The sequence below is a fragment of the Callospermophilus lateralis genome, chromosome 11 (assembly GCF_048772815.1).
Source record: "Callospermophilus lateralis isolate mCalLat2 chromosome 11, mCalLat2.hap1, whole genome shotgun sequence".
Taxonomy (NCBI): domain Eukaryota; kingdom Metazoa; phylum Chordata; class Mammalia; order Rodentia; family Sciuridae; genus Callospermophilus; species Callospermophilus lateralis.
The window spans coordinates 55,696,941-55,724,036 of NC_135315.1; the positions used below are offsets into that span (position 1 = coordinate 55,696,941).

General features: G+C 39.3%; 1 protein-coding gene across 2 annotated transcripts in view; it reads left to right on the forward strand.

The window, feature by feature from the left end:
- Window positions 1–27,096, forward strand: part of Arhgap44 (Rho GTPase activating protein 44) — a 172,662-nt gene that overhangs the window by 24,370 nt on the left and 121,196 nt on the right. The gene's annotated exons all lie outside the window — the stretch shown is intronic.

The window sequence follows — 27,096 nt, forward strand, 5'->3', positions numbered from 1 at the left end:
CTTTGAAAACTCTCCTTTTTCTTGCTTGAGAAGCTTCATGGAGGAAATGGAACTGGAAAGAATAGTTGAGAGTTAAAGAGGAGATGAGCAGATAATCTGCAGGAAGGAAAGCTGTATAGAGAGGTGGGAAAAGATGTGTTTGTTTCACAGGTGGTAGCACAGGTAGAACTACTTAGGAGGAAATGGGTGTTGTACACCTTGATATTGGGAAGACTGGTCTGTGGAGAGTCGGGAGATTGAGCAGGGGACTGAAATGTTGTCTCTTAGGCAATGGGAAGTATGGCTCACAGAGGAGTGAGATGATAAGTGTGGTGGTTTTGAAACCCTACTTTAACAGGATAGGAGATGGATTGCAGAAGGGAAGCCCGGAATGAAGAAAGTCAACCAAGAGAATGTCAAGTAGAAGACAGATCTGGTTGAGCCTCTGGACTTCTAGTCCTTGGGATTTATGTAATGGTTTCCTTTGTTGCCCACTTTTATTCATATATTTGAAGCTGTGAGCTTAAGAAGACAGACTTTCCTAATCAAGAGGTATAAAAGTAAGTATACAATCCCCTGTTAAAAATGCTGCACAGGGAGGGAAAGGAGAAATTGACCAAGTTGTGTTATGTATGTATATGAATATGTCACAATGAATCCCCCTACTATGTATAATTATAATGATCTAATAAAAGATACATAAGTTTTAGGCTAAGGTAAGAGGAAGCTTTTAATTCGAGTACCATGTGATGCAAGATTATGTTGTGGTAAGAATGTGACAGATCCTTCCCTGTCAGTCTAAGAATAAGTAATACAGAAGTTCTTGAATGGGATGAAAAGTAACAAAGCTGGAAAGCAACCCCAGACTACCATTATTTTGTGGTGTGGTTATCTATGTAGAAAGCCCAAATATCTCTGCAAACCAATAATTAGAATTATTAAGAGTTTACCAGGTTTGTGTCATTCAAAAGAAAGAGTAGCCACAGTAGTGTCAGGTACAGTAGACTTCAGATCAAGGACCATTCCAGGGATAAAGAAAGACATTACCTAATGATGAAAGGTTCAGTCCATCAAAAGACTTAATGATCCGACATGTGCATGCACCTGAGAACAGAGGTTCAAAATACATAAAGCAAGAAGTGGGTGGAATTGAAAGGAAAAGTAGACAAACCCACAGTTAGAGATGAAGAATTCAGTACCTCTCAGAGCTATTAATAGAATCAGTACTCAAATTGAGCAAGGCCGTAGGAGAAATGAGCAACACCACAGACGAACAACATTTAACTGACATTTATAGAACACTTGTACCCAACAATAAGAGAATGCACAATCTCTTATTGTGCATTCTCAAGAGCTTATGGAACATTCACCAAATTTGACCATATCTTAAGTCATAAAGTTAACCTTAACAAATTAAAAAGTTGGTAATTATACAAAGTATATTCTCTGTTCATAGTGGAATTCAAATAATAATCGATAAAAAGATAAGTAGGAAACCTGAAATGTTTAAACAAAATTCTTATAATCTCTAGGTCCAAAGGAAATTTCATGGGAAATTAAAAACTACTTTGAACTGAGTGAAAATGAAAATGTAATGTAAAATTCATGGGATGTAGTTAAAATGTAGAAGGAATTTAATAATATTAAATGTTTTTATTACAAAAGAAGAATAGTTTCAAAGCTTCAACCTTAGCTTTCATGTTAAGATTATAAAAGAAGAGCAAAATAAACTCAAATCAAGCAAAAGGAAAGAAGTAATAGAGATAAGTGGAAATCAATGAAATAGAACACAGAAAATCAATGGAAAGAATAAATGAAACTAAAAGCTGATGTTCTGAAAAGGTCAGTAAAATTCACCTAGCCAAACTCATTAAGGAAAAATAGAATAGAAGATACAAATTACGAATATCAAAAATGAAAGAGGGGATATCACTACAGACCCAACAAATCTTTAAAAATATTTTGATGGGCTGGGGATGTGGCTCAAGTGGTAGTGCGCAGGTCTGGCATTTGCGAGGCACTAGGTTCAATCCTCAGCACCACATAAAAATAAATAAAGATATTGTGTCCACCTAAAACAAAAAAATAAATATTAAAAAAATATTCTGAAAAAATGCCATAATCCACTCTGCATGTAAACTGATCAACTTAGGTAAAGTACAGTAATTCCTTGAAACCCATAAATTGGAAAAATTCACTGTAGAAGAGACAGAAAACTGGAATAGTTTGTATCTAAAAATAAGTTTAGAAAACTTCAGGGCTGATGGTTTTACTGGTGAATCCTTTAAAACATTTAAAGAAATAGCATCAATTTTACACTATTTTTAGATAACTGAACACTTTCCACCTATCTTGTGAGGTTAGTATTAACCCTGATAATAAAAGTCGACAAAGATATCACAGGAAAAGTGCAGACCAATATAGCTCTCATGAAGATCAGCATAACAATTCTCAAGAAATCAGTAGATCAAATATAGATATATGTTAAATATTAATACATGACAACCAAATGAAGTTCACTTCAGTAATTTAAGAAATTAGTTTTAGTCAGAAATTAGTTTTTGTAATTTCTGACATGAAATGGCTGAAGAAGAAACACCATATGTTTGTATCAACTAGTATAGTGAACACATAAGGCAAACTTTAAAATCTATTCATGATAAAATATTGAACTAGAAATATTAGGACTTTAATTTGGTAAAGGGCACCTGAAAAATCCTCACAGCTAACATCATATTTAATGATGAACGACTAAATGCTTTTCCACTAAAATTTAAATCAAGGCAAGAATGTTCTCTTTTGTTTTTTCTACTTTACTTTGTATTGGTGATCCTAGACAATGCAAGAAGGCAAGAAAAAAAAAAAAAAAAACAGGACATACAGTTTCAAAAGGAATAAATAAAACTGCCCCTCTTTGTAAATGACATGATTGTCTATAAAATACTGAGGAATCTATGAAAAAAGTTTCTAGAGTTAACAAGTAAATACATCAAAGTCCTGGAATGAAAAAACCTATAAAAGTCTATAATATTTCTATATACTTCCAGTGATAATTGCAAACTGAATTTTAGAAAACAATTCTGAATTTTAGAAAACAATGTTATTTAACAAAACATGTAGGATCATCCATATGCTAAAAACTACAAAACACTGATGAAAAAAAGTTTAAAAGATCTTTAAGCACAGAGAGACATGACACATTCTAGAGTGTAAGACTCAATCTAGTAATATCAGTTCACTCCACCGTCATCTATAGTTTAGCACAGTTCTAATCAACATTTCAGCAAGATATTTTTGTAGATACTGACAAGTTACTTCTAAAATTTAAATTTGACAGCAAAGATACCAAGCTCTACCAATGCACACACATACACACAAATCATATAGCATATGCTCTTTGTGTCTGACTTCTTCTTCAACATGTTATTCTTGAGGTTTATTCATATTGTTTTATCCATTGGTAGTTTATTTTTTTTCTTATTTTAGTATTTAATTGCTCAATGCCATAATTTGTCTATCCATTCACTTATTGGTGAACATTTGAATTGTTTCTACTTTCTGTTTTTTCTGAAAAATTAAGCTATCAATATTCTTGAATAAGTCCTTTTTGTGAACATACGTTTTAATTGTTTTGGTAAGTGAACAGGAGTATAATTGCTAGGTCAGTTGTATAAGAAACTACCTAACAGTTTCCTAAAGTGTTTGTATCATTTTTATACTCCTACTAGTTACATTTAGTTGCTCCATAACTTTGTCAGTATGTGATATTGTTGCTTCCTTTGACTTTTGTCACTCAGTGGGTATGTAGTGGAGTCTCGTTATGGCTTTCATTTCTCTCTCTCTAATACTTAATGAAGATAAACGACTTTTTCTTGAGTTTATTGGATATTCAGAGATCTTCTTTTGGGAAATGCCTGTTCAGTGTTTGGCCCATACTTCAATTAGATTCTTTGTCTCATCATTATTGCTTTGCAGGACTTCTTTGTGAATTTCTGACATGTTATTTTCTAGTTATATTATTGCCAATGCTTTCCTAAAATTAGCAGTGATATTTTAAACCCAATGTTTCTTGCCTTTTCACTTCCTCAAAGTCTACTGATAAAAAAAAAAAAAAGTTTTAAACCTTGACAGAGTCCATGTTATCATTTTTTCTTTTCCTGGCTGATTTCCTGTTGAAGAAATCATTGGCTTCCCCGTAGAAGAAGTTATTCTTCTGTTTTCTTCTAATGGTTTTTATTATTTTAGATTCAGTCTATAACTTATCTCAAATTATCTTTTTTGACATTAGAGTTAATTGCATCCTTTTTCCTGATGAATATCCAGTTTCCCTAGCACCATTTTTTCGAAAGCCCATCTTTAGAAATTCCTTTGCATTTCAGTGGATTCTGTCACACATCAGTTACCAATATATGTGGGTATGTTTCTGGACTGTGTTTCTTTTCTATTTTATCCATCTTTTAAATGTTTTAGATGTTCTTTTGTAATTTTTTTTACTCAATATTTAATGATATAATTTTTGAAACTTCAACTAAGGGAAAAAAAAAGAAGTTTTTTTAGTCATGGTGGATATAGAGTATTTACTCTACATGTTTAAATAAATTAAGGTTTAGATTTGCTTCCAGGTTATGACCCGGAAATGAATTTGATAAACTGTTGTTAAGCCAGCGTTGTGTGCTTGGCACTATCAGAGTATATAAATGTATGAGATGAATCCTGTCATGGAGGGAAATGTGGACTGGTAAGAGAGACAGACCATAGAGATCCTATGTCTATCTTTCTAGTAAGTCTGTTCTCTAGGACACACGTGTACAGTGTGGTAGATCAAGTGATTGCAGGATTTCCAAGTAGCTCTGGCTACCAAGCAGTTATAATTAAAAGAGCTTATCACTTTCCCATGTTCATAGATGAATGCACGGCCAGTGTAACTCCACATCATGTACAACCACAAGAATGGGAAGTTGCACTCTACTGCCCTGTGTAACTAAAAAGAACAAATAAAAAAGAAAAAAAAAATAAAACAGCTTGGAAGAGAGGGTCAAGTGATGAGGTTTTATGTTACCCTGGTGTGATAATTATAGAAGACAGGTATGTATGACTCTGGGAGGAGAAATCTTTGTTTCCTTCGCTTTTTCTCACAGAGGCTCTGAAGATGAAATCCAAAGCCCTTGAGATGGGATAAATATCCTTTGGCTGCATGGAAGAGGGGGAAAAAGTCAAAGGTTTTTAGCTGTGGTTAATTGCCCTCATCTTCATGGTCTTTCCAAATGTGCCCATAGATTTCAGGTTGGCATTTGGGAGGATGTTTGGCATTGATGATTTGGAGGATTTAGGATCTATGTGAACAAACCACTGAGTTGGAAGAGGCGACATTGTGGGCCAACTGAAGGCACTGGCCAGGACAGACTCAAATCAAAACAGAACAGTTGCGTAACTTGACAAGGATTAAAAGCAAAACAACCGTAGGCATGGTGATGAGTGAGGGATTTAATGTCTTTAGGTGTTCCCGTTTACCTGGGTGTCAGGGAGAAGAGTGTTCACAGTGCTGCTGAGGTTTGGAGGCAGGATTACATTGTTTGTTTTTTCACCATCTGGACAGAAAGTTGCTCACAAGACTTCTAAGGGTGCCTTGAGTCTAGGGATTTGCGTGGCTACATAGATGCAGCCATCTCAGCCTCACTATCCTTAAGGCAAACAAAATTGCATTCTGTATTGTGCCATGTTTGAAAACTGATCTTGTTACTGTACGAAGAGTTTCAGGAGTTTGACAACCTTGATGGGGCAGATAGCTTTCCCTGGGCTACCGTGAAGTAGAACAAAGTTACAGTGAGTGTCTGACTTTGATCCCCAAATGCCAACTATAGAAAATAGAAAAGCAAGAAACTAGGAAGCAGAACATTTTCTTTCCTTGAGAATGGTTTCTAAGCAATATGAATCATAGCCTTTTGGATTTCACTTTCACAGTATTGCTTATTTAAAAATCAAAACGCACCTCAGCTTCCTATTACCAATCAACTGACTTGCTGTAGGAAAAGGTTAGTGTACTCCTAATTTTACTTTCTTTTCTTTGATACCTGTGAGGTTCATTCTGACAACACTAGTAGAAGATTTATCAACCAGTTACCCACTTGGAAGTAAAGACCTGTGTGGTCCTGGTGACAGAATAGCCCTGGGATTTCATTTGCTGCAAGTGCCAATTTCCATTGATTGGTACTTTGATGGGGCACCGTCTTTCGAAGTGTTGAGAATTTGAACTTAGACTTGGTCAAGGATGGCTACAGTAAATAAGACAACTTTTCTATACATAGGTAGAACTTTTAGACTTCGAGGGAAATTACTGAACTGGGCTGTTACATTGGCGGGGGGTGGGGGGAAGAGACGATACCTAAATGACAGCATTGCTATGTGCCAATTAAATTAGTTATAAACACTGATATTCATGTTTCATGTAATTCACATTCATCACAAAATATTCTTTGGATTTTTTAAAACTATTTAAAAATGTAAAAATTATTCTTGTAGAACATTCAAAAACAGATGGAGGGCTGGGTTTGACCTGTGGGTCATACATGGTTTGCCAGTGTATTTGGAATAGATTATCATAGATTATCCTTGGGTTGGGAGAGAGACTGGTGGCATTCCTACTATTTACCTGGATTCAAACTCTGATGCCACAGATAATTCAGTGCCAAGAGAGGTCTATGAAGATAATTAAGGCCATCCTCTGTTTAATTAACCATTGCTGTTAATTATTCAGGGAAAGACCAAAGTCTAGAATGCAAGCCATTTGCAAAAACCAGGGTAGAATTGTCTTCTTGCCTTAGGCCTTGAAGGGGCAATGATGAGATCTGAACAAAGGCAATCATGTACAGCAGTGGAGCCTGGAAGAAGATAGATTGAATAATGCAAAGACGGTTCTCCTGGCCGTCCTTCTTGTATGGCTCCTCCACTGTTCTCCAGTCCCAAGGCGCATTTCTGACTCTGAGGCTAGACTTAGATAATTCAGTGTTAAATCTATAAAAGGGGCAGCTATCGTGCCTATCCAAGTTGTTCTCAAAGCAAACAAGAAATGTTGGATGGATCGTGCTCTGTTAATTATCAAGATGGCGGGGAGGCCGGACAGATAGATGTTGCCTTCTATCATCTTTCATTCACCTAGATTGTCAATTCAGAAATCTAGCTTAGTAAAATCTCAACTTAGTGTAGACCCTCTACACTAAGAGGGTCTCTTACCAGGGGATATCATCAACAGCTTGCTTCTCTGGAGGACGTGATTGTCTTTAATGATAAAATGAATCCTCAGCCTCCTGGGGTTAATACTTCTCTTCAACTTGCTGACCATCAGACCCTCTTGAAATACTTCCCATGACCACTGCACTTACACACAAGCATATAAACCTAACTGGAGGAAGGGACTCAGCAACACAGGTTGGTACCACTGTAAATTTTTAATCACCTAACTTCTGTGGGTCCCACTTGCTGCCTCCAGATCCTCTTCTGTCAGATCAACTTGTTCTTTTACGTCTCCAGAACCACAGTATTTCTTCTTTTCTCTGTTTCCCTCAAACTTCTGCCTTCTCGGGTCTTTCTCCCACAGCCAACCTCAACCTTCCATCTCCTAGAGAAAATTGAAGGTCTGTCTGATGGATGCTGTGATGGTGAATTTTAGTCATCAGCTTGACCAGATGAAGGGGGATACCCAGATAGTCGGAAAAAAACATGGCTTCTGGGCAGCTGTGAGGATGTTTTCGGAAGAAATTGGCATTTGAATAAGTGAACTGAGTAAGGAAGATCCGCCCTCACTCAGTGTGGGTGGGTGTTATTCAATTGTTGGAGGACTTGGACGAACAAAAAAACAGGAAGGGAGGATTATATCTATATCTGTATCTATATATCTATTTATGTATCTATATCTATATCAAGAAATTGGTTCCATTTCTCTGGAAAACCCTGAATAACACAGATCGTATGACCTTAGTGTTCAGAATTGAATCTAAACAAGTACCTATGCATAGAACCTTCTATGTCCTTCCATACCTACTCTAATAGAGGAGGTTTCTTTTCTCTCCTGTCTATTCCTCTATCTGGGCTCTGCTTCTCATCTCCTCCTGACCCATGTATTATCAAATATCTCTTCTCCCTGAATCTTTCAAGTAGTCTTACCCTACCTGGCTTCTAGCCCTGTCACACGACCCCAAGCTCAGTACAGTAGCAAAGGCTCAGCAGACAGACATCTTTGCATCATTTGTCCGTGACTGTTCAGCAGCAGTAGGCACTGTTGATCACCTCTTCATGGAGGGCTTCTCCCCCACCCCGTTGGCTTGAGGGATACCACATTCTTCTGGGATTTTTTCCTGTTTTTCTGGGTATTCCTTATCTCTCTCCCCTTCAGGAAATAATAGATTTCCTCATGGATTATCCTATAATCTCCCCCTATGCAATTTCCTTCATGCCCTTGGATTCAGTGACCATTCTTGTGCAGATGAGTCACAAGCTTCTCATCAGCCCATATTGAGCTGCAGATGGGCCTTATCCATCAGGGAAAAGAGTTTTAATTTTGAGCCAACGAGTAATATGATTTTGTTAGCATTTTTTTTTTTTTTTTTTTTTTAAGATCCTACTTCTGCTGTGTGCACAAAAAAACAATAGAGAGACAGGAATGGAAGCAGGAGAGACCTTGTTAGGAGGCGGATGTCCAGGAAAGAAATCCTGGGAGCTTGTTGGTCTAGCATGTCAAGTCTAGTTCCATCTTCCAAGGTACCTCAGAACCAACATGCCCAAGAGCTAGCTTCTAATCTTCTGCCCAGACTTCCCCATTGCGTTGTCTGATATCGCCAGCTGTCTAGTCGGATGAATCACAAACCTTGACACCTCTACTTTCTCCTTCTAATTCACTGTTGTGCCTGCTGGTCCTATTCTACATGGTCTCTAACACAGTATTCAGAGTAGCTGTCACAATGCAAATCCCACGTCCTCCCCAGGTTAGTTCTTTTCCGTGCTATCCCACCTGCTGAGGATAATGGCTGAAAAATCTTCATATAATCATCCAACCTTCCGGGGGGATGTGGGATAGTTCCAAACCCTATCTATCTGTATCTTTAACTCTACACTTATATTCATAATACAGTTTAAAAATCAGGCATAGTAAGATGAATAATTAATGATAAGATAGAATAATTTTAAAAATATAATGTAATAAAAGTTATGTGAGTGTGGGCTCTTTCTGTCAAAATATCTTACTGTGCATTCACTTTTCACTTCAAAGAAGCAACTTTACAACTTCTCTTTGGCCTATTGGGATTCCCAGGATCATTACCCTTGTGCTTGGGGTCCATTATCAAGTAAAATAAGTGTTACCTGAGTACAAGTGGTATGATACTGTGACAGTGGAATGGATAACCAGGCTGGTTACTCCAGGGCAGGACAGAGCAGGATGGTTTGTGATTTCATCACTAAGAATGGCTCACAGGTTAAGACTTACAAATTTTTTTGTTTCTGGAATATTCCATTTCAGATTTATAGATCATGTTATAATTTGAACACGTGGTATCCCACCAAGCTCATGAGACAGTGTAGCAGCATTCAGTGACATGGTTGGATTATGAGAGCTGTGACCTAATCCGTGGACTAATCCATTTTGATAAATTAATAATTTAAAAGACTGACTGTACTTGGTAACTGTGGCCAAGTGGGGGTGTGGGGGGAGGAAGTAGGTCAAGGGGCATGTCCTTGGGAATTATATCTTGTCCCCAGCCTCCCACCCCCACCCTGCCTGCCATGAAGAGAGCAGATCTCTTCTGCCACACCTTTCTACCTTGATGTTGAGCCCAGAGCAATGGATTAGGCCAACCATGAAGTGAATCTCAGAAACTGTGAGCCAAATTAAATTTTTTCCTCTTCTAAGTTGTTCTGGTGAGGTCTTTTGATCACTGCATCTTTAGCACAGATCACGGTGGACTGAAACTGGGGAAAGTGAAATTGCAGGTAAGAGGATTTTACTGGATATCTCCATAAACCTCTTCACAGTCCGGCCTTGATATGTCTCCAGCCTCCTGTCCTGCCTCCCTCCCTCTGCTTCTCCCCTATCCTGTCTTCTGCTGGCCTTCCTGTCTGCCACCTGACCATTTGTGATCTCTGTATCTTCTCTTCTCCCACAGTCCTGGTTGACATCATTTTGGGGGGAAGATTTCTCATAATGGTTAGGTCCAGTTTAGATTGGATTCTTTTATATTCTTATGGAACCCATTTCTTTCCTTTTGTATGCATACCTTAATTTCCAAAAAAAGATTTAGGAATATATTTGGAATATGGATAGGCTTATTTTGACTATTGTTTTTATGGCATGAGGGACTCTATTAGGGTTCTCCAAAGAAACAGAACTAATGGGATATATGTGTGTGTGTGAGAGAGATTGATGCAGAGACAGAGCAAGAAAGATATTGATTGGAAGCAGTTGGCTCATGGGTTGTGGGGGGCTGGTCAGTCTGAAATCTGCAGAGCCAACTGCTAGGCTGGAGACTCAGGGGAAGAGTTGATATTGTGGTATTAAGCCTGTAGCTTCATCTTAACCTCAATCTTTTCTCTTAAGACTTTCAGTTGATTGGATGAGGCCCAGTCATATTAGGGAGGGTCATCTGGTTTACTTGAAGTCTATCGATTTGAATTTTCATCACATCTAAAAAAAGATTTTACAGAAACCTATAGACCGGGGTTTGGCCAAAAACTGCATACTGTTGTCTGGCCAAGTTGACATATGGAATTAACCATCCTGGGTACCATGTCTGTTTCTGTCCATTATCATATCCTCAGTGAGAAGGCATCTCTGAGAAGGAAGTCAATAGATATTGATTGTATGGATTTGGGAGTGTCCGATTTCCACTTTCCACCCACAGCTGGTGCCCGGGAGTATAATGCATTTCATGGCTTTGGGCACTGTTCTTTGGAGTAGTCCCTTTGTGTTCATTCTGAAATATTCAGTTAATAAACACTTTGCAGTTGAAAAAAACAGCTCTAATTTTTTATTTTTATTTATTTATTCATTTACTCATTTGTAATTCATTTATGATCTGTCTTAGCCTGTTTCTTGCAGACCCTTTTAGTCTGGTCACATAAAATAGCCTTATCAGCCTTTTGACTTGATCATTTGATTTGCTCTTCTCTGGTCTTCCTCTGGATATCTTTTTTCCCTCCCTCTGTCTTTTCTTGGGTGTAGTAGCCAGAGCCAGCTTTGTTCTTAGTGTAATTGGACCATGACTTTATTTAAGGAGATAATTGCACTTTTATTTCCCAATACTCTTAAATTTTATTGGCCATTTTGGCTACAGCAGCACAGTGTGCAGAATTTTCTCTTTCTAAAATCAAAACTTATCATCCTGGCCCCGTCTCCAGAGTTTTCTATTTCTGTCATTGGTGCCAGACACCCAGGCAAGAATGCTTGGAGTCATCCTTGACTTTTCCTCCCCCGCCCTTCCCATTTAATTACAAGATTGTCTTTGTTTTTTTTTCTTCCCTTTGAACCTCAAAATTGATCTTTCTTGTTCTTCCACTTCTTCCAACCGGCCCTATGGGCTCATGCCATGATGATAGATTGACTTCTGATGTCGCTGACACTGTTCTGCCCCAATTTCATCTTACTGTAACCAACAGTGCCAGCTGCATCTTTGGGAGTTCAAGATTCAGCTCTATTTTTTTTTTTTTTTTTTTTTTTTTGAGAAGCGCCAGTGCACTTCCCTTTGCCTGACTCCCTGCACTGTGCTTGGAAACTTGTGGTCCCCTGGACACCCGGGGCTAGCATCCAGATTTGGTTTCCCTCATGCACTGGACCTTCAGTACAGAGGGCTCAGTTGGTTTTACTTCTCAGGCCACAGTGCACTATCATCTTTGGTCTTTATACTCCTGTTCTCATAATTCCCTGATTGTGTGTTCTCTTGGAAAAAAATTGGAATGTATTTTCTTTCTTGTTTGTTCTTATAAGCTATGTATTGTTGTCATGCATGAATTTTACTCTAGATCTCATTTTGTTTTGTTTTATTTTATGTATTTACTGCCTTTCAGGTCTGTCCATGATGTAATGTGAACATACAGTCCAACGACTCTAATGACAATTCCTATTTTTATTCACATCATTCTCTGTATTTAATAAAATTAATACCTTTATCCGTAGAGGTCTAATGCATTGGTTAATTTTTGTATGTTTTTGTTGCTTGTATTGCTTTCTCTTTTTTTAATTAATTTTTTTAAAAAAATAAATTGACAGCAGAATGCATTACAATTCTAAATACACATATACAGCACAACTTTTCCTATCTCTGGTTGTATATAAAGTATGTTGACACCAATTCGTGTACTTTGAATAATGATGTCCATCACATTCTACCATCCTTGCTAACCCCATGCCCTATCTAGAGTTCATCTAATCCTCATCTAATCCTCCCCCTCCCTACCCCCCTATGAGTCAGCCTCTTTATATCAGAGAAAACATTCAGCATTTATTTTTTGGGGACTGGCTAATTTCACTTAGCATTATTTTCTTCAGTGCCATCCATTTACCTGCAAATGCCATGATTTTGCTTTCGTGAATGATATTATACTACATTTTATAGTTGGATTTTGCTGTTGTCATGAAATTGATTTTTTTTTTTTAGTATTATCAACAAACTTGGTGAAATCCCTTTAATTCTCAAAGCTACTTATCAATTAACTTTAAAAAACATTACATTGAGCCATATGGCATTGCTGATATTCGACTGTTTTTACCTATAAAAATTCTGATTTCAAATGGATTAACCCAATGGATTGTCATATTGTCTGTAATTTAGTTATTCTTTCTTTTGATTTGTTGAAACTTCCAGATAGTACTGGTTATAAGTATCTACAGTTTTCCTGTTAACTGTAATATTTGTTCTAGATTTTTGGTTCATGGAGAGATACTTAAATCTAAGTGTAAGAAAATTTTCTCTTATCCGAATATACAATGAGGTATTTTCATTTTTACTTTTTTTTCTACATATAAATAAATAACTGATTTGTCTCAAATGCTCTTTCTGTACTTTCTGTATCCATTCAGATAACTACATAGTTTTTTTTTTGCCTGTATATGACTGGAATGATTGAAACTGGTAGATTATTTTTTATGTTGAATCATCCACACATGTATAAACACTACTTAATTATAATGTGCTTCAAAATACGCAGTTGGATTTGTTTGGCTAAGCTTTTATTTTGGATCTAAGTGATTTATATTTTGCATTTGTATTTAATATATAAATATATTTTATTATATTAACAAGGATGTTGGCTTTATCATTCTATGTGGCTTAGGAATCAAGTTTGCAAAAGTTTAGTCTCATTAAATAATTGAGGTAACTGTCATTTTTATTTTCTGGAGCAATTTGTATAAAGTAAATGTCACCCATTCTGTGACAGGCAGTGTTCACTTGAAAACTGTTGGGTTACAGGGCTCCAAACGTCCTGTCCATCCCAACCATTAGCAGTGTCCCTGTGTCCCCCTTCCCATCTATTCAAGCTGGTCTGTTATTCCCAGTTCTGTTTCATTGTTTCCTTTTGCTCCTCTTCTAGCTATAGTGACTTCTTTTTTTTTCTCTGTTTATCTAAACCTTGACCTTCAAGGTCCTGGGTGCTTGCAGAATCACTCTCAAAACCCTTTCTTATGCTGCAGACATTCCAACAGTTCTCCTGTTTTTGACTTCTTGATAGCATTTGTTATCTGTTGCACTCTTTTGACCCCAGCACAAGTTACTTTGCATGACGATTCACCCGCCCCCCCACCTATGTGTCTTGGACTCCTCCGCCTCCCTTCCCCATAACTGGATTGTAGTCTTCACACAGCATCTCATTTCTCTCATGTGCTCTTGTTGTTGATGGTGATCGCTTGATTTTATTACATTCCCACTTGATGCATTTGAACCTTTTCAGAGTTCTATATCCCACCAAAGACAATCCCCTCCATAAGGCTTTTGTGCTATATCTCTCCTCTCCTTGGAATGTGCTTTTATATCATGCCTATCATGCCTACATGGGTTATTTCCTATATTAAGTCTTCTTTCAAACATCACTTCCTTTATATTCCTTTGATTGCCGTATTTAAAATTGTAATCCCACTGCTCACATTTGTGATCCAACCCCCACACCCTGCTTTAATTTTTCTCCCAGATCATGTATTATTTATTAACTTTACATACATATTGTTTATTTTCTTACCCCACCATAACTGGATTTTCAAAGACAGGGATTTTTGGTCTTCTTTGCTCACTGATATATCTTGGTTCCTAAATGAGTGAGTGTCTGGGACATATTTAGTACTCAGTAAATAGTAGTAGAAATGAAGAAAATAAAATATGCAGGGCTTCCATTAAGAACTTGTCTTGCAATTTTAGACTTCCTGCCCCCACTCCATGGTAACAGAGGAGTACCGCTTGTATACCTTCTGGAGGGTCAGGATTGCAGTGAGATTGAAGTCTTTTCCTAACTGTTTATTTAAATACTTCTCGAAATTTCTTTGCCAAAAAAAAAAAAAAAAGAGTATGTGTCTTTTTCTTTCAATTGCTAAATTCTCTGGGGCCTGGGAATCTGTGTTCTCTCTTTGGATATTATGCTGAGAAAAACCTTACAATAGTAGTCTTTGGAGCTCTTCCCAAGAAGGGTACCCTGATTCCTTCCCTGATTCTCCCATGGTTCCTGGACCTCCTTTAGCCCTGCCTCCTTAGAGTGTGACAAGGGAGGAGACGGAGGATTGATTTCTCAGATTGTTATGTTTTCCCTTCTCAGATCCTTTTTAATTCAGTATCTCATGACTCAGTCTTCTTGTTGTCGTTGGGAGTATTCTTGGGTCTGTTCTAATTCCCTTCACATTGTTAATATGAGACATCAGCAAGGTGTGCGATGAGTCCAGTCCTTGTCACCCATGGTTGTGGGAGCTCTGGCAAGTTCCTTACCTCTGGAGGCTAAAGGTTCCCCCATCTCCAACCCCTACCATGGAACAAGGGAACCAGATTAGGAGCCCTGTAAAGTGCTTTTCCCAGCAGCGAATTAAAAAAAAAAAAAAAATCCATGAAATGTGTTATTTATTTTTTTTTATTTTGATAGGGAGCTCTTCCAGACAGCTCTCATCTGGTGTTTTTGCTTAATTTACACACAATGATTAATTTACACACAAGCTCAGCCTGTATCCCTTGGCAACACTTAGCAACTGCCCGCTTTCAGAGAGTAGTTCAGTTAGGTGGATTAAAGGGACATTATCTCACATATCAGAACAGAGAATTGAGGATCAAGTTGACTTTCTCTGGGGACACATCTCCCTCTGAATTGGCAGTTATTTTTTTTTTCTTTAAAAATGTATTACATTTAGCCCTCAAAAGGCCTGGCTTATAGCAGAACAAGGAAGACCTGTGGTTTTATGACTCGGAACCAAATTCATTCAAGAAACCAGCCTTGGACCATCAGGAAGGATCTTTACAGACTTCAAATGCTTCAGCTTTTCACAAGAGGGTGACAGTTACTGTCCTTTGGCAGATGCTAGCCAGGCTCCTCTGTGAATCTTAACCTTGGCCTCTAAGAACTAGGCTCTTCAGTACGAATGCCCCCATCCAACCCACTCCTTAGGTTTGTCATACACTAGCACAATTTCTCACACCATTTGTTAGAGCTCACATGTGCATCCCTAGGATGACCACCCCGCCCCTTCAAGCCCCTGCCTGAGAAAGCTCAAGGCTGTCAAAGAATCTACTGTTTTTCTAGCCAACACCTAGCCCTGCGCCCCTGACCACAGTTTCTTAGGCCCTGAACTTTAACAAAGGGCTTATCCTTTTAAATCCTTCCTCTATCCATTTGAGATGGACACATGCATTTCCCACGACTCAGAAATATCCTTCTCAAGGACTGGAGAGCTATCTCTTTGCAATGTCACTATCAGGAAGGACAAGCCCTCTGGCTCCTGGTCATTGAGGGAGGACAGACTCCCAGCTCCCATCATCCTTGCCAGCTACAGCTCAGCTACAGCTCAGTGGCCTAATTACTGACCAGCCCTTTGTAATTTTTTTACTCCCTGACTCTTCTGAACTTCTGCTGGCTCCTCTCCCTACTCCCCCATCCTCTCTTTGAAAGACACAGTCTCTCTTCACACTGAACCCTCTTGCCCATTGCCGTGGAGTGTCACTACTGAAACTCCATCCTTATCACTTCACGTAGTGTCCAGCTTAGTTTATCTTTGACGAGGGTAAGTAAGTGACTTCAGTGAAATCAAGGAAGAGAGCATAGAGTCTAGATTCAGGCGGCCCAGCCACTGACTGCTAGGCTCTGTCCCCAACCAGTTGTGCATCCACAGGACATTTTCCTGAAAAGGACATCACACACCCTCCACCTCGTGGGGCTTGCTGAAGAATTAAGTGAGGTTTGGTATGGCATGAATTTAGGGCCATGTTCTAGAACATACTAAGCACTCAATACATAATTCCTAAACATGATCGCAGGAATAAACCTCCGTTTTATTAAAACCATGCACATTGGCAGAAACCAGAGTCTGATTAATGAGAGAACCTTTGTCGCTCCTCTTGTGGTCAAGTTGAAATGCTGAAGTCAGGAAAGATTGTTCTTGATGGTCCAAGGTTGGTTTCTTGAATGAAGTGGGTTCCAAGTCCTAATCACAGGTCTTCCTTTGTTCTGCGAGCAACCGGACCTCATTTGGGCTCATCGTTTCCTTCCCCCATGGTGTAGTGTGTTTTGCTTTGTTTAGAAACGTGGCATCTGTGCCTGAGCTCAGGACTGCTAGAGGGCTCCCTGTATCCTCATTCCACTCCCAGGATGTGGGAGATCTGGGAGAGTGTCCCACCCCCCTGCTCAGAAGCATCTTGGGGTCATCTGTGTTTCCATTGTGTCTGAGAGGAGGGCACTGCAGCTGGACGAGGGCAAAGGTTGAGGAAGGAAGTGGCGAGACAGAGATCACCATGGACCAGTGCTGGGTGGTTGGATGAGATCCCCTTGCCTGGGCAGGGCTTTGGCTCTGCAGGAGAGTTTCCTGGTGGTGAGCTCTTTGCAGTGTATGTCTGGTCCGTGTTCATCATATCCCTGTGACGTGGAGTATAAATATCACCATTTTACAGTTGGGAAATGATGTTCAGGCAGCCTCAACTTAGTTCCTCCTTGGCTATTGTGTGCATTTTTGTTTTTCTCCCTTTCTATATTAGAGAATTCACGTTGCCCTGGGTTGTGTTGCAGACCTGGTTTCTTTGAAGAACATTATGTCTGGGGTGCCTGATGGGCCCCTTGGGTCACCACCCCACTCTGCTCATCCTCCTCTTTGCTGAATCTTCATATTGATCTCTTTCTTGCGCCTTCTTCCATGTGTCCAGCTGACACTATCCCCCTACTATGCTAAAGGTATACATTAGGTTTACAGTTGTCCCCTCTTATCTGTGAGGGGGGTATTCCAAGACCCCCAGTGGGTTCCAGAAATCACTGATAATACTAAACCCTCATATGTATCATGTTTTTTTCTATGTGTACATGCCCATGATAAACTTAAATTTAGAAATTAGGCACAGTAAGAGATTAATAACCAAAAGTAGGACAGTCTTAACAATGTGCAATAACAATATACAGAATAATAAAGTTTGTGTAAATGTGATCTCTCTTAAAATATCTTCCAGTTCTATACTCACCCCTTTTCTTGTGATGATGCAAGATGATAACAGTGCCTATGTGATGAGATGAAGTGAGGGGAATGTCAGACATTGTGATGTGGCATCAGGCCACTACATAAAGGTTCCTTAAACTCAAACACCGGGATTTTGTGACAGTTCATCTTAAAACCAAAATGGCTACTGCATAATGGGAGGGTAGTGTATACAGTATTGACACACTGGAGAAAGGCATGATTCACGTCCTGGAGTGCGACACTGGAAGATTTTTATCACACTAGTCACAGTAGCTTGTAATTTCAAACTTACGGATTGTTTATTTCTGGAATTTTCCATTTCATGTTTTTAGACTGTTGTTGACTGTGCATAACTGACACCGGGGAAAGTGAATTCATAGATAACTATCACATCTTCTGCATAAGGAATGTATCTGTTACAATTTTTACAGTATTGGAGAGCTAGCTCTTTGAAACCAAAGTCCTGTACTAGATTATGAGATCTGCCTGCTCATTCACCTATCAAGTGTTTGTTATATTCCTTGTACTGTGTTGGTATTGGGCATAAAATACATCATTCCTTTATGGAATTTATTTTCCAGTAGAAGTGATTTTCTCAGAGGAGGTCTGACATTTGGATGCCGGAAAATAAGGTGAAGAAATCAGTAGGAAATAGATAATTTGCAGAAACTTCAAGCATATTCTTTTTTTTTCTTCTTTTTAAAATTTCTCTTATAATGTAAGCATCCCTTTATTAGTAATCATATAAATATATGATTTAATTTTGTTTCTCTTATAATTAAATATAGCATATTAAATTTTAAAAGGATATTTGTGGTAATCATTGAGTTTAATTGCTTTTAATTATTTTGAGTTTTTGTGTTGCTAAGGAGACTAAAAGGCAGGCTTGCTAAGAGGGTTGGAGAGATCTGAAAAACAAAATGCATTTTTTTTTCTTCATCCCAGAGACTCTTATATAAGAGAAAGATTCAGTGTGATCCAGAGAAAGGAGAACGTCCCTCGAAACCCTTGTGGCTTCAGGGTCTAGGCTTCTGTCAAGCTTAATTTAGCAAGGACACATCAAACTTTGAGGAAAGGTTTTCAACTAAGGTATATATGACCACATAACGTCAGTATGAATTTAAAATGAAAACCTAAAACTCAGTTGAGCAGAATCTTGCCAGTTCCCTCAAGAATAAGAGAAGTGTGTGTGTGTGTGTGTGTGTGTGTGTGTGTGTGTTTGTGTGTGTGTGTATTAGGCATTACTTTTGGTCATATTAGCTTTATGCCAGTCAAAAAAATACCTGTGATAATCAATTTAAAAGAGAAAAGCTTATTTTGGTTAATAGTTTTAGAGATTTCAGTCCCTGATCAATTGGCCTAGTTCTTTGAGCCTGTGGAAGCACATCATAGTGGGGATCTTGTGGCAGAGAACTGTGTTTTACCTCATAGCCCAGAACAAAAATGAAAGAAGAAGAAACTGTGGTCCCGCAGTCCTCTCAGTAACCTAAAGTCCTCTCATTAGGCCCCACCTCTTGAAGTTTCTTCTCTTTCCCAATAGTGGCAAGCTGGGGACCAGACTTTTAACACATGGGTCTTGGGGAACATTCCAGATTCAAACTATAGCAGCCATGTTCAAACAAGATGAAGAATAAGAACTATCAGTAATGGTTTTGGGGATCATGTTCAAACAAGTCGAAGAATATAAGTGTCTGTCTTTTTGGGGGTAGGGACATACTGAGGATTGAACTCAGGGGTACTCAACCACTGAGCCACATCCCCAGCCCTTTTTGGTATTTTATTTAGAGACAGATTTCACTGAGTTGCTTGGTGCCTTGATTTTACTGATGCTGGCTTTGAATTTGTGATACTCCTATCTCAGCCTCCTGAGCTGCTGGGATCACATCAATTTCTATCTTCATGACAAAGTGTAGAAAAGAAAAATCAATTCCTTGAGCTTGGTGATACATGTTAGTAAATATAAAGTAGAAACTTAGATTCCCCAATTACTTTTTGTTTCCCCTCTCCTGCGAATAGCAATCTGATTTAAATGGGTAAAATGAGCATTAGTGGTTTGGAGTTAAGCTTTAAATTTGTAAGAGAACATGACCTCATTTTTACCATTGTTATTTGGCTTTGTCCAATAGCCAAAAAATGTTGGTGACTTTTTATTCCTTATAATAAGAAAATAATTAATTGTAAAAAACACAACATAAAATGTACCATCTTTTATTTATTTATTTATTGTGGCACTGGGGATTGAACCCAGGGCCTTGCACATGCAAGGCAATCACTCTACCAACTGAGCTATATCCCCAGCCCATGTACATCTTAAATGGTGTTTAAGTTCTGTATTGTTGGGTACAGTCACATTGTTGTATGTGAGATTTCCAGACCTTTAGCCCATCTTTCCAAAATGGCACTCTGTACTCATGAAGCAGTAACTCCCATTTCCCTCCCTTGATTTCCATCAAGCACCAGTCTATCTTCCGTCTCTGACTTTGACTACTTTTGTTACCTCCTGCAGGTGGAATCATATGATACTTCTCTTTGTGTGTCTGACCTAGCATTTTAACTCAGCATAGTATACTCAAGGTCATATATATAAATATAAAATAGAGTCAGCTTTACTTTTGGAGTGTTTCTGTCCTTATCGACTGGCAACTTGAGAACTCATAGATAGGTAGGGACTGGCGTGTTTAAAGAGTAGAGCATGTTTTGCTGATTTATGCTAGTTTACCTTTTAAAATTTTATTTGTTTATTTTTATGTGATGCTGAGGTTGAATCCAATGCCTCATGCATGCTAGGTGAGCACTCTACCACTGAGCTTCAGCCCCAGCCCTAGTTTACTTTTTTTTTAAAGAGCGTTTTTTTAAAAAAATTTTAAATTTAGAAGGTCTATTTTTTAATGTGTGGTTGATTGACATACCTGACTCAGATTCCAAGCAAGATGCTGGGATAAGTGCTTAATGCATTGATTTGAGGCAATTTAGAAAAGGAAGTGGTGGTCACCAGGAGATAGCCTGAGAGGAGGAAGAATAAGTTATCAGGAGGTGAACTACATTTTGTTTAATCAGGCCACTAAGCCCATAGGTATGGGCAGATGGTAGAGATGGTGGATGTGCTTGGTTTTTGCAAGAGCTGATAATGACATTTTGGGTGATTATGTGGAATGAGGGAATCATTAGAATGAGCAGAACTGGGTACATAATGTCATATGCAAGGGACACTTTACAGGGCTAGAAGTGGGAAGTAGTTGTGTACGTGGACCCTGAAGTGTTTATGGATGGTGAAGGATGGTTAAGGATGTGCCATCTCAAAATACACTAAGTGGGTATGTTGATGATTCAGGCTGAAATCACTTGAGGAACTGTAACTTCACCAAGAGCTGTTTGGCCTGTCATTTGCTACATTGTAGCAAAGCCACAAAGATTCTTTGGGGGAGGAATGTTACCAAGCCAGAAAATAGCCATGATCACCAGAGACTGATAATCAGGGCTGCAGTGAATCAGAATAAACCAACTAGCACCCACCTTTAGCTAGCAAGCTTCTGCAGCACCCCTCCCTCCTGTACACCTCTTAGTAATGTTTCTGAAATTGACTAACCATTTGTCCTGTCATTCTTTTGCAGGTTTATTTTTTTGTTGTCTGAAAAGTATAGAAGCATAGTATGATCATTTGTGGGAATTTCATGCTTTTTTGGTGGTATGGGGAGTAAACTCATGGGCGCTTAGTCACCGAGCCACATCCCCAGCCCCTTTTTATATTTTATTTAGAGACAGGGTTTCACTGAGTTGCTTAGGGACTCGCTAAATTTCCAGATGGGCTTTGAACTAGAGATTCTTTTGCCTCAACCTCCAGAGCCACTAGGATTACAAGCGTGCACCACTGTGCCTGGTGAACTTCACTTTATTGTAAAGATCTCCAGGTATATGTGAATTTCATGAAGCTATTTTGCTTTGCTCTTATTAATATGCTGTGTATTAATTGGGTTTCTAGATTCAGCCAGAGGCCAAGGTAAGAACCAAGGAGGGGGTGATCTCTTTCTCCTCCGTGGTTTGACAAATCAGGTTTATAATCTCCTATTTAAAGATGATTAAGGTGCATCATTCAGAACCCAGAACCAAATCCTTTGGAACTGGGGTATAGCCTGCACAACATGTGTGGGGCCCAGAATGTGATCCACAGTATAAAAGAAAAAAAGGGGGAGGGCTAAAAACCTACCCTTTAACTTCTCTAGCATATTTTGTCCTCCACATCCTGTTGCTCCATGGCTGCCTTCCTACTGTCCCCTTTAACGAGTTTTTCTCCCCTCCCAGCTCTTTGATAAAAGGTAAACCAATGGGTTATATTTGTCGATTCTTCATCATAATAAATATCTAAATATTTTGTAAAAAAAGCGAACATGGTCTTTTCCTATCTCTTATTTAAGAGTAATTTCTAAAATTATCATTGTCACCAAAATTTGTGTGTTTACAGAATTTTTCAAAACCTGAAAAAAAAAAAAGAAATGTGTTTTCTGGGAAATATTAAGTGAGGAAAAAAAAAAGCAGGATATCCATTTCTATTTGTATGTGTATGTTTGCAGTTTTGTTAAAAATGCCTATCTGTACATATAGAATGTCTGGAGGAAAAATGCATCCAAAAGTGATGAAGAGTTGAGAATGTTTTAGATTTTGTTTCCTCAGTAATTTCTTGCAAAATGACCCATTTTGAAAAATACTGTTAACTTACCCCAGGTTAATGCTGTGGTCTGAAGGTGCCCCCCAGAATTCCTGGGTTAGAAACTTAATCCCCAGAGTCATATGGTATTTGAAGGGGGGCCTTTAGGAGATAACTGGAATTAGCTGAGGTCATGGCCATGGATGGCCCAGTGGCTTTGTAAGAAGAACGATCCCAGGTGAGCACTCTGGTTCCATCCCACCAAGAGAAGCCTTCCACCATGTTACAGGGCAGCAAGAAGGTCCAGATGTTGGGCCGATGCTGACACTGTGGTCTTGGACTTCCTCTAGGACTGTGAGCAAGTTTCCATTATCTGTACTAATCAGACTGTGGTGTTTTAGTATAAGCTTCAGAAAATGGATGGAAACAATTACTTTTTTCAATGTTCACCAGACTTTCTTCTTTTGGGGGGGCGGGCGGGGTAGTGCTGGGGATTGAACCCAGGACCTTGTGAATGCAAGGTAAGCACTCTACCAACTGAGCTATATCCCCAGCTTGCACCAGACCTTCTTTAATTGTGTCCCAGTGAGAATTTTATTCAGTGGTCCACACTGTTGAATGGTGTCATCAGCAAGGGCAGAGCTGGCATGGAAAGATCAGCCAGCACAGAAAGATCACTCATGGTCTAGCCTCAGAGTATCTTGTTTCTCCCTTGGATTTATAGAGGTAATGGTATTTTTGTCTCATGGTTGAAGACTTGTCATCTCCTCTGCAGCTTCTTCTTCTTCAGTGTCCCCAGCTCTTACAAGTGGTGCCTCTTTGAACTGAGCCAGTTTCCCCTCAGTTCCCTATGGGACCTTCTGCACCACATCTATCCTCTGACCTTTCTTAGTAGCAGTGAAATCCAATTTGTTTAACCTGATCTCTCCTTGAGTTACTGCAAACAGCAGTTCATTCTCAATGAAGCAGAGTGCAAATGTTTTGTATGTTCTCTTATTTAAACTGGTGAGACTTGCTCTCAGATGTCTTTTATTATTTCCATGTCTGAACTTGCTGGGAATTATTTCTAGATTCTTGGTGGGATTATATTCTACGTCAGAGTTTTTCAGAACCCAGATGAGCAGAAAACTGCAAAGACCAATAAGCCTTGGCCTCCAGTGTTATTGGTTTTTTTTTTTTTTAATTTGTTGTTTTCTTTTAAGTCTGAAGAATTCGGTATTTTAAATTGTGAGCATTTTATTTTATTTTTCTTTCCTCGTCTCTTTCTAGATGATACCTCATCTTCACGTAGGTTGTATTTATTTCCAAATATAGCAAAGAGATTAACCCAGAAATAAAACAGGCAATCACTAATACTTATAGGTTAATAATATACTAATCCACCCCACCCATAAGTGGGAAAAAGTAATGACCACCTTTTATTTACACTCAAATATTTATTTTCTCAGTTGTAAAAATTTTAAGTACATTCCACTCTAGCCCTCAAGCATGTATCCCAAACATTGTTCTGTAGTGACACACCAGTGTAAGTTTTGCCTTATTACCACGTGCTTCGGAGTGTTCATTAAAATTTCTTAATTAGTCCTTAATCGGTGATTCAGAGTTTTGGTTATCAGGAAGTTCAATGGTAAGTGTATCTTATTTCGTATCTCCAGTATTCCATCGGAATCTGTTTCAATGACCCATCTCTTTGCACAACCCGGTGCAACGCCTCTCTCACTGAGTCAGCCTGGAGAGTGCATTTATTGTGGCCAGAGGGTCCTAAGAATATGTTCTTAGCTTCCTCAGAATGACTTCTCCATGCCTTGATTTTATCCAGATTTCACATCCAGGAAGAAGGGCTGATTATGTTCAAACCAAGGACCCAGTCACATTTTAGACCTCAGGATGCTGACCGAGGGAACCGAGATCCAACCCATCTCCCTCGTTCCTCACCCAATGGCCTCTCTCCTCATGGCCTGAGTGCTTCTGCTGCTTTCTCCCCCCACCCCAATTTCTTGGGATGCAGCTTTTATTCCAGGCCACTTCGCTCTCTTCCATGAGGATAGGAGCAAGCTATGTCTGGCTTGGGGGAATCAAATGAGGTGAGTGAGGAGAGGCAGGTGGATGGCTCACCTGGTCATGAAGGTAGAGAAGACATGTCTGGTAGCTGGGATCTCGAAGAGCCCCCAAAGGCCCACGTGTTAAAAGTTTAGTGCTCAGGGTGGTGCTATTGGGAGAATGTGGAGACTTTAAGATGAAGGGCCTAGTGGCCATTCTTGAGGTCATTGAGGGTATGCCCTTGAAGGGAACTGTGGGGCCCCAGGCCCCCTCCTCACTTTCTTTTGCTTCCTGACTAAGCAGTTTAGCTCTGCCACATGCTCCTGTCATGATGTGTTGTTTTGCCATAGGTTCAAAACAATGGGGCCAGTTGACCTTGGACTAGAACCCATTTCTCCTTGCTCAGGCATTCTGTTATAGGGAGGGAAAGGTAAGTGGCACAGGTGCTATTCCTTGAAACAGCAGATTAGGGATCAATGCAGTGTTTCTGTGGAGGAGACTGACCAGGTTTTACCTGATCAGGGTACCACACAGAAGAGGATGTGATTCATGAAATAGATATACATGAGCCAGAGGGTGCACAGGTAGTCAAGTAAAATTGGGTTTCCCAGTTGAGTTGTGGAACTGAAGGAAAAATGACCTGGTCTGCATCAACCCTGCTGGCACCCACCATTATGAACACGCCCTTGCCTTTGTATGTGATGGTCCTACAACTCAGCCTGTCTCAGGAATCCTCTGAGGTCAGTTCTCAGTCCTGCAGGACTTTGACCCTGACCTAGTTTCTTCATGGTGTATGTGGGTGGTGAGTGTGCTCCCAGGGCCCCTGAGGAACATGTGAGCAGGTAAGGGCAGCATGGACAGATCTGTGGGATTAGTCAGGATTGCTGTCTGCCAGACTTCTGGAAAGTTCTAGGAAGAACTTGTCACACAGATGTAAAATAACCTTAAAGCAGTCTTACTTGAGGAAGGAGTGCCTTTTCCAGTTTGCACAAAGCTACATTTTGCTCCAGAAGTACCCTTGATAATACATAGAAAAGCAGAGCTTGGTGGAAATATACCCCACAGGAGATCCACCGGGAATGAATCCCAGAACTATGGAATGGAACTACCAATGGCTTTGAGATTCTTCTGTTCAATACTGTCTTTTGTGGGAGACACACTTGGGCTCCCACTTCCTAGCTTGTGTGATTCTGAGCATGGTGCTTCACCCATCCTAGCTGCAATGTCTTTATTTTTAAGATGGAGATAATTGAGGTCTATTTATTTTTTTTCCTAGTCATGAAACTCATAGGATTTGGGGCTCACTTAAAAGAATTTTTAAAATTCATCCTTTCATAGATTTTTACAAGCATATGTAACTCTGTGAACACTTTGAGAAAAAGCCTCCCAGTAGGGAGAACAGTGTGAACAAAGCCCAAGAGTTCGAAAGCAGTTTGTGGAAGTAAAAGTAATTCTGTATAATTTCCATGGTAAGGAGAATACAGAGGGTGGTGTGGTGCAGTTCATCCTTGAATGAGCATGAGAATCACCCAGGAGATGCTGATGCTGGTGCATGAATCCTACTCCCAAAAGCTTTAGGTCATTTGTTTGTGGTGTAGCTTAACCACTGGGTTTTAGAAAGCAATCCTCCCTGATAATCAGATATGCTGTCAAATTTGAGAACTCTAATGAGCAGTGTTCCTCCAACTTTTATATGCATCCTTATCTCCTGGAAAACTTTTTAAAACTCAGATTGCAGGGCTCCACCCCCAGAGTTTAATGACTCCAGGCAGAGTTGGTGATTAGAGCCAGTGCATTCCTAACAAATTTCCAGATACTGCTGATGCCGCAGGTCAGGGACCACACTTTGAGAACCTCTGGCCTAGGCATGGTGGGTAGTGTGTGATTATTGACTAATCCCTGAATGTTCATCCTTGAGCACAGAAATCATGGGGAAACCTTAGAAGAGGTTTAGAAAAATTGCCCCAAGTGTGACAGGATATAAGGATTAGAGTATATTATAATGTGTTCGATACAGTTCACTTAACACTTTAGGTGACACACGTTATTCTTCAAGACACCCAGGCTTCTGATCACACCCCCAGATTCAGAAGTGTGGTATGTTCTTCCAACTCCAAGGCTCTGCTGAAGCATCCATTCTTAATGCTACAGTTGGGAGTGGGAACTCATTGTTTATCTCATTCAGATAGCTTTTTTTCTCTGACACCAGCATTCACATTTTTAGCTACTACTATTTTGTAAGCCATGAGTGGATAAATGGTGTCAGTGACAGAATATCAGAACAATCCTTTTTTTTCTATCGTGGTTGCTGAGTAAGGGAGGTTATGATGGACATGACTGGCCTTGAGGTCTCCCAATCTCTGCCTAACTCTAAACCTCCTTCCCCTCTCCCTCTGTCCTCCTGTGTATGCACCTCTCCCCCAGATCTCAGGTAACTATCTACACACTTTGCTGCCTTAATCAGTCTCCCTAGAATTTACCACTTTTTCCTTCAAACCTACAGTATCTGCCATCCCCTTATTGTGGGTTGAGGTGTGCTATCAGTTCATTCATTCTGAGTAGTTTTTCTTTTATATCTTTGAGCATGGCCTTAAAACTGTGCTAAAATCCTTATCTGCTAACCTTAATATCTAGTTAGTCATCTCCTTACTGATCTTAGTTGATTCACTTTTCTCTTTAGTTGGGTCATGTTTCCCTGTTTCTTAGGCATAGTAATTTTAGTTTATATCTCAAATGTTATGAAGAACATTCTAGAAATTAGGATATG